Source organism: Mustela lutreola, chromosome 10 (genome assembly GCF_030435805.1).
Source record: "Mustela lutreola isolate mMusLut2 chromosome 10, mMusLut2.pri, whole genome shotgun sequence".
Taxonomy (NCBI): domain Eukaryota; kingdom Metazoa; phylum Chordata; class Mammalia; order Carnivora; family Mustelidae; genus Mustela; species Mustela lutreola.
The window spans coordinates 78,011,741-78,020,793 of record NC_081299.1 but is presented as its reverse complement, the minus strand read 5'-3'; positions in this window follow the sequence as shown (position 1 = coordinate 78,020,793).

Below are 9,053 nucleotides of genomic sequence, written 5' to 3'. Positions count from 1 at the left end.
TAAAGGATACACCTCAGAAACACCCAAAAGGCATAGGGTAAGATATTGGTGGGAGAGGGGAGTACATGTGCACAGACTTTGCATGCTCTCTCAGAGCATACCCCCCTCCCAACCCATCACTGTGTTTACCAACCTGGAAGCTCCTGGAATCCAACATTTATGGACTTTTATCTAGGTTTCATTACTTAGGCCTAACTGATTAAATCATTGACCATTGGTTATTAAATTCAATCTCCTGGCTTCTCTCCCCTCCCTGGAGATCAGGGAGGGGGGCTAAAATTTCTAACCCTTTGGTTACCTGGTTGAGTTTTCTGATGGCTACCGCCCATCCTGGAGCTATCTAGGAGCCCCCACTTTGAATCATCTCATGGCCACAGAGAAGTTACTTATCATTCTGGAGATTCCAAGGGTTTTAGGAACTCTACACCAGGAAGTGGAACAAAGGCCAAATATTTAATTTTTATTACACCACAATCTCATTTTAAACATACAAAATTTGGGGGCGCTTGGGTGGCTCAGTCAGTTGAACTCTTGGTTTCAGCTCGGTCCATGATCTCAGAGTTGTGAGATTGAGCCCCATGTTGGGCTCCATGCTCAGCAATAAGTTGCCTCTAGATTCTCTCTACCTCACCCTTACCTCGACCCTCATTCTCTCTCTTTCGTCTCTCTAAAATAAATAAATCTTTAAAAAATAAAATATAAAATTTGCCATGGTTTTGTAAATGAAAGTTTTTCCTCTAAATTTTATCCTTCCTATTAGATGTGAAAGTTAACATATGGCTTATGTAATAAAAAGAAGTCTAGATGTGATTTGACTGTCTACCTTCCTATTGATTCACACAGAATGATGGCATGCCTGGGTGGCTCAGTCAGTTAAGCATCTGCCTTAGGCTTGGGTCATGATCCCAGAGTCCTGGGAGCAAGCCCTATCTGGAGCTCCCTGCTCCCCTGCTTATCAGGAAATCTGCTTCTTCCTGACCTGCTGCCCCTCCCCCACCACACCTTCTCTGTCTCTCAAATAAATAAATAAAATCTTAAGTAAATAAATAAATAAATAAGAGCAGAATGATGATGATTAACACACCCACTGCCACTTCTCTTGGAGAATCCAAATAAAGCATCATAAGTTCAATCAAATTAAATTATCTCTGCATTTGTCTCCTGGTAAAATAAATAAGTACATACATGCTTAAAATAAAAGCAGAATGATGAGTGAAATTCTAGAACAGGAAGAAAGATGAAAAACAATCAGAAAAGTACTTGCTGCTTTTTGGTAGGGGTGGGAAATGAGCAGAAGGGGCATGAAGAAACCTTGGGTAATGTTAATATTTATATTTTGATGGAGTGCAGTGTGACACAGGCATATCACTTGTCAAAACTCTATGAATGTTTAAGATATGAACATTTTATTGTATATAAATGTTACATCAAAAGAAATTAAAACTCTAAAAAATATTTGACATTAGTCAACAACACAAGTTGAAGTGTTTAGGAGAAAGTGTACTGATTTCTCAAATTTACTTGGAAATACGTCAGAAAACTAAATGATTTATGGATCAATAGAGGAGTGGATAAGTATGTGATAAAATAGGTGTACAGAAATGTTAATGTGAATGGTAGATAGTTATAGACTGGTACTCAGATTTATTTCATCTTTGTATTTGAAAAATTTCATAATAGAGGATTGGAAAAAATAGACACACACACGCACACATATATAGCATATATTTTGGGGATACAACAGAAAACTACAATAAGTAAATTATTATATTATTTTCATGGATCTACTCTTGGGCTTCCTCTGCTCATTGCATCACATTGTTTTAAAAGATTTATTTATTTATTAGAGAGAGAAAAGCAGACTCTACATTGCACTCAGAGCCCAACACCAGGGTTGACCCTAAAACCCTGAGACCATAACCTGAACTGAAATTAAGTCATAGATTTAACTAAGCCACCCAGGCACCCCTGCACCCATTTTTAAAACCCAACAGAAAGTAGAAAGGAGGGGTTCCTGACTGGCTCAGTCAGTAGAGCATTCAACTCTTGATCTTAGGGTTTTAAGTTCCAGCCTCACATGGGTATAAAGATTACTTAAAAATAAACGCAAAAAAAACCAAACCAAAACAAAACAAAACAACTAGAAAAGGGGAAAATGTCCATGGGTTTAAATTTTTGCTTTTTAAAGTTTTTTTCTAATGTATTTATTTGACAGGGAGAGATCACAAGTAGGCAGAGAAGCAGGTGGGGGTGGGTGGATGGAAGGCCGTGGGGGAAGCAGGCTCCCCGCTGAGCAGAGAGTCTGAAGAGGGGCCTGATCCCAGGACCCTGAGATCATGACTTGGCCAAAGGCAGAGGCTTAACCCACTGAGCCACCCAGGTGCCCCAATTTTTGCTTTTTTAAAAAAGTTTTTTACAAGATAGCAAACTTAAACTATGTGAAAAAGTATTTAAAAGATTACCAAATTCAGGAGTAGGCTTTTATTTTACACAAATTAGAATATCTTTTTCTTGCTTTGTGCTGATTATATGAATGGGGGGGGGGATAGTTTTCTCTCTACCTTTCTGGGTTCTTAGCTGAGATCCCTGTATTAAAAGATTGACAAATAAAAATAAACAGAAGTTAATTAGCATACATGCCTCATGTATTAATGGAAGACACCCACGGGAAAATGAGTAACTCTCTGAAGTGGCTTCAAATTTAGATGTAAATATCATCTTAATAAGGAAAGGGGAGGGGGGAATGTAGGCCCTTTAGGGAAGAATAACTGATTTTTAGGAAAGATGAATGAGCCCTTGGAAGAATAGATGTGAGTATGATAGCTTGTGACAAAATTTGCCAGGGTTTGGTGTAGGCTTCTGCTCTCCTTTCCTGGGATAAAAGCCAGTTCTCCCTGGTTGATGAAACTCCTGGAGAGGCGATTTATGACATTGTGTTCCTTTTAGAGGATCTGTCTTTGGGTAGATATAGGAAGTTCAGAGAAAACATCTCCCCCAATTTGCTGTTTTTCAAGTGCTTACAAGTCAAAACAATCCATACCAAAGGAACATATTTTAGGGTGGCATATTCTGTTACCATTCATACGATAAAGGGATAAACCCGAAAGAAGAGTGTTAAATAAGTTTAAATACAGTCTACTCACTTATATACTAAATATATATTAAAATTAGCACTTATGAAAATAATAATCACATTAACAGATTAAAAGAGGAAAACAACCCAGTCTTACCAATAGGTGCCCCCCCAAACCCCACCCCATTTGATGTAATCCAACATCCATTCATATATCAAATCTTAGTAAGTAAGGAATAGAAGGTGTTATAAGCTGAATAGGGTAACACCCCCATCCTGCAAAATTCATATGTTGATGTCCTAACCCTCAGTACCTCAGAATGTTACTATACTTAGATACGGGGCCTTTAAAGAGGTGATTAAATTAAAATGATTCCAGAGGGAATCTAAATTGGTACAACCCAGTTTAGAAAAGAGTTTGCATTATTTTCTGAAATTTAAAATTCACATACTTCACAACCCAGCCATCACACTCCTAGGTAGATCCCCAAAAGAAATTGCAGCACATCTGCACCAAGAAATGTGAAGAGAATGTTCATAACCGCACAGTTAACAATAGCAAACACCCGGGAATAACTCAATTGCTGACAGGAGTAAGAATAAATAAACTGGAATATACATAATAAAATACAATAGATAAAATTAAGTGAAAAAAAGAAACACACCCCAAAAGTTTACAACACGATACTCTTTGAGAAAAATCATAACTCAAAAGCACTTCGAGGGAATATCTATCATCTACCTGTAAAAACAACAAACAAGCAAAAAAACATAAAAAAGAAAAGTAAGAAAATTACGGAGACAAGATTGAAGAGCCTGAGTCCCCCTGGAGGGGTGAGGTGGGGGAGAAGGAAGGGAGGCATGCAGATAGAACGTTAGGTGGGAGGTTTTGTGGTGGGGCTGGGTTCATGGATGTTTGCCTTATTAAAACTAACTAAATAATAAAAGATGATCGATGATGAGGGTGTGTCGTGAAACAAAGAGAACTCTCAATCCAATTCTATGCACCTGACATTCTTTTTTTTTTTTTTTTAAAGATTTTATTTATTTATTTGGCAGACAGAGATCAAAGACAAGTAGGCAGAGAGGCAGGCAGAGAGAGAGAGAGAGGAGGAAGCGGGCTCTCCGCGGAGCAGACAGCCCCATGCGGGGCTCGATCCCAGGACCCTGGGATCATGACCTGAGCTGAAGGCAGAGGCTTTAACCCACTGAGCCACCCAGGCACCCCTCTTTTTTTTTTAATTAAAAAGAACATTATATTACACACAAATGTTTCTGAAACAACAATGATCATGGGAAGCCCGCAAATCAATTACTTTCTTTACCTGGAATTGTGTTCCCTTTCGTAAGGATACCTTGAAAGGCAGAAGCCGGGGAAACGTCTAGGTCCATAAGACACCTTTAAATTCTTTCATTTCCCTGCCTAGGCCACGTTTAAACTATTCTAGTGGGCGTAATATAAAAATATTAAAATTACGTCTCAAATCTTCCCATTTTTTACTAATAAGTCCGGTAATAAAGTAAATAGTTCTTTAGGCAGACTATATTTATGTAGTAAAATAATGATTTAAATATGAAGAAAAGAAGACACATTCCTTCTTCCATGAAATAATCGCCCATAATGTATGTGTCCCGTTTCCATGCTTTTCCCTCTGGATTTAGTGTGTGCTCACACGCACACACACGTGTGTGTGTGTAAGGTCGGGTGTGGGGGGGCAGAGAGAATTTTAGGGTTGGGCTCTTGTTCTACCTGATGTCCCACAGTGGATAGGCACTGTCACTGCTGTGCCCTTGGACGTTCTCAGTGATAGCATTTAAAGCCCCATCTGTTGAACAACTGAGCCATTTCCAATTGTTTGACTCTCATCATTAAAGAAATAAGTATGTCTGTGCCATAAATCTCTGTTCTTTATGTCTGATTCCTATAAGCACCATTTCTGGAACACATTTTAACCACATTTTTGGAGGACAGGCTGCAGGCTTCTCTATGCACTCTTTGTTCAGCGGCAGCCTTCCTTGGTAAAGGAGGGACCTGGAGTCTATAGATGAGACCTGAAACCATGCGGAGGACAAGCCAGCAGTGAGTGCATCAGTAGTGGGAGTGACCATAGAACAGGGAAGTGCTTTCCACACCCCCCTCATGGGCCCTCCCCCACAAGTATCCCTGCCCTGTGTCCTGGAACACACATCCAGTGATACGCTCCAGCCACTCCAGCCCCTTATGCTCCATAACTCAGGTTCTAACTTGAGCAACCATGCCCCGCTCCAGGCCATCAGAGGAGTACAGACCAGGCCATTCCTATCAGGTTGCTCCCTATCTATCCTGGCTGGACCACATCCTCTCAGGGAAGAACCTCCAAGGACAGAGCAGGTCAGTGAGTTACAGACTTTTGTTCATCCAGATGTAGTTTTAGTGGCAAGAGCAAAAACCACTTGAACCTGTGTGAACAAGAGAAGCCCTTACAAAGCACATTGGCTCCTCATGGAAGCTGCAGGCTGGAAAGAGCCTCTACCAAGTGTTCTGGCACTGGATATAGTTCATCCACAGCCCTATGTGAGGTGATGGATGCTAATTAAATTTACTGTGATAATCATTTTGCCGTATATTTAACTATATAGATCTAAAAATATATTACAAAAGATATATATATCAGATAGTTATGTTGTACACTTGAAACTTAAACAGTGTCGTATGTCAATTATGTCTCAATAAAACTAAAAAAAAATCTTTCTAGAACAAAAGTATACTTTCTAGAACAAAAGGTATACTTTATTAAGTATGAAGAAGATGACCCATCTCCATATTCCCAAATAGTGTAGTTCCATCTTTCATTTGCCAGCACTATCCAGGTAGGAGTTGTATCTGACCAAAACAAGACTGAGGTGTCTTTTAAAGAGAAAGAAACAGCCCAAAACACATCAGTTTATATCCTTCCCTTCCCCTCCCCTGTGATTTCTCATGGACATGGCCCTGTGCTCCCCTCCACCTCTTGTAAGAGTGTGAATTCTCGACATCAGTCTCCGTGAGTCTCCTATTCAGATTTGCAGAGTAAGGATTTCTCATCCCTGCCCAGTGTCAGGCCCACCTTACTAATGCCTCGAAACACTGATTGGTAATTCCCCGAGGCCTAGCGGAGCTGGCCAGCAAGCTGTCTGAGACTTGAACTCGATTCTGATTCTGATATCTATCTTGGTGACAGCATCAGATTCCACAGGTTACAGGATCAGTCCTACAAGACTCTCCCCCACCCTCAGCACCACCCCCCCTTCAGATGCTAGTCACAAGCTCAGGTTGTTTTCTGTGCTTCCGACAGACCGGCAGTAAATCAGAGGATCCCACAAACCCGTCTTTGGGTGTGACTAATTTGCTAGAGTGGCTCACAGAACTCAGGCAAACAGTTTACTTATATTTCCTGGTTTATTATAAAAGAATTGGGATAAAGGATACAGATGGAAAAGATGCACAAGATAAAGGATCCAAGATGGAAAAGATGCACAGGGCAAGGTATGTGGTAAGGGGTGGTGAGCTTCCGTACCCTGTCCAGGCATGCCACTCCCCTAGCACCTCACGTGTTCACCAGTCTGGAAGTTCCCTGAACCTCATACTTTGGGATTTTTTTTTCTTTATTTATTTTTAATGTAGGCTCCATGCCCAGCATGGAACCTAACATAAGGATTGAACTCACAACCCTGAGATTGAGACCTGAGTTGAGATTAAGAGTTGGATGCTGAACCAATTGAGCCACCCATGTGCCCCTACTTTGGAGATTTTTATGGAGGCTTCATCCGTAGGCATGAATGATCATTAACTCCATTTTTGGCCCTTGTCTAAGAGAACGGAGGGTGGGCTGAACGTTCCAAGCTTCTAATCATGTCTTGTCTTTTCAGTATCCAGCTGTCAGCCAGGAGCACACCCAGAGTCACCTCCTTGGAACAAAAGACACTCCTATCACCCAGGAAATTATAAGGATTTCAAGAGCCCTGTGTCAGGAACCAGGGTCAAAGACCAGATATTAGAACAAAAGATGCTCCTAGTTCTCTCATCACTTGGGAAATTAAAAGGGTATCAGGGACTCTGTGCCAGGAACCAGTGGCAGGGACCAATATATATTTTCCATTATGCTACATCTAATTACTTCTTTCCACCTTGCTGACCACTTAGCTCCTAGGTCGGTATCCTTCTAACCACCACCCGGGCCATGTTCTTCATGGTCCCATGAGGCTCCATTCCAACCTTGGCTTGTAATTTTAAGAATTCCATAAGCTCGCTGTCATTTTCTTGGTGGTGATTGCAAAAGCAATGGACTGACATTCAACAGCCTTAATTCTAGGTCCAGATCTGTCACTAACCAGTAGGGTTCAATGCAGGGCTTGATGTGGGGCTCGATCCCAGGAGCTGGAGATAACAACCTGAGCCAAAGGCAGATGCCCAACCATCTGAGTCACCCAGGCGCCCCTAACCAGTAGGGTCTTGATCTGATTTTCCTCTTTTGTGAAATAACAGTGGTAGATTCAATTATTTCCAGTTTTCTTGTCTTTCTTATTGAGGTGTGATTGACACCTCAATATAGCATAATAAAACATAACATTATTTTAGTTTCAGGTGTATAATATAGTGATTCAATATTTGCATATAGATCTTCTTCACCTTAGGATGGAATGATATCCAAATAAACCCATCCTAAGTTGAAAATATTGAAAGTCAAAATGTGTTAAATACACCTAACCTGGTAAACATCATAGCTTAGCTTAGCCCACCTTACATGTGCTTGGAACACTTACATCAGCCTATAGTTGGGCAATATCATCTAACACAAAACAGGTTTTATAATGTAAGTGTTAAATATCTTATGTAACTGATTCACTACTGTACTGAAAGTGAAGACCAGGATGGTTGTATGGGTATAGTATAGTTGTAGGTGTATTGGTTGTGAACCCTCATGATCATGTGGCTGACTGAGAGCTGTGACCCTGCCCAACATCACGAGAGACCATTGTACTACGTAACACTAGCCTGGGAAAGGATCACAATTCAAATTTCGAAGTGTGTTTCCTACATATCTCTTTTATACCATTGAAAAATCATAATCGAGCCATCATTCATAGGTCAGTGACCAAGTCTGTGTATTGCGAAATGATCCCCATAATAAGTCTAGTTAACATCCATCACCATACATAGATACAGAATTTTCTTTTCTTGTGATGAATTTCTTCCAGTTCTAAAATTCTGTGAGACTTTAATCCCAGGTGTAGCTTCTTGACTTTCTTAGAATTTCGTCCTACCCCCAGGCCACCTCTCCTAGATCCCGCCCCTGCCCTATTCTCCCTCCCTCAGTTCCTGCGTGACACGTGTCCCTTTCTCCCATAAACTGTAGCCTTGGCACAAACTCCCCTTTGGCATTTATATGCTGCTTGGCGTTGTCTTTTATGTGCATGTGTTTTACCTCCTCAGATATTTTGTAAGTGCTTTTAAGGTTAGAATCCTGTCTTGTCATCCAAACTGAACTTGTCAGATGACCTGCCAGTAGTGGACAGTCAGTAAATATTTATTTTCTGCATTAAAGAGAGTCTTTAGAATTTATGCACCATTGTTACCAAAACTTTTTTTTTTTTTTTTTTAAGACAATCCTGAGTAAAAATGGCTTTGGCTTTCCTGACTTATTTCAGTGTAAAGATGCTATGCATTCTTCCTCTAAAACCCATCTCCTGTGAGTTCCCTTAAAAGAGCTGGTTTTTTTTAAGCTGTTTTTATAAACGTTTGGAGAAATTTATATTCTTATGGGAACCATTTCTCCCCAGGCATTCCATTAAACTTGCCTGTCAGGTTATTTGGTATTTTATTTTGTTTGTCAGAGGGTTACTCGGGATGTTTAGGTCATTCCACTACTCAAAACCCTCTAGTGCCTTCCCATCGAACTCAAGGGATCCTGGTGCCAAGTGTGAATTCCTAACCAGGGCCTGTACCAACTTGGGGACCACC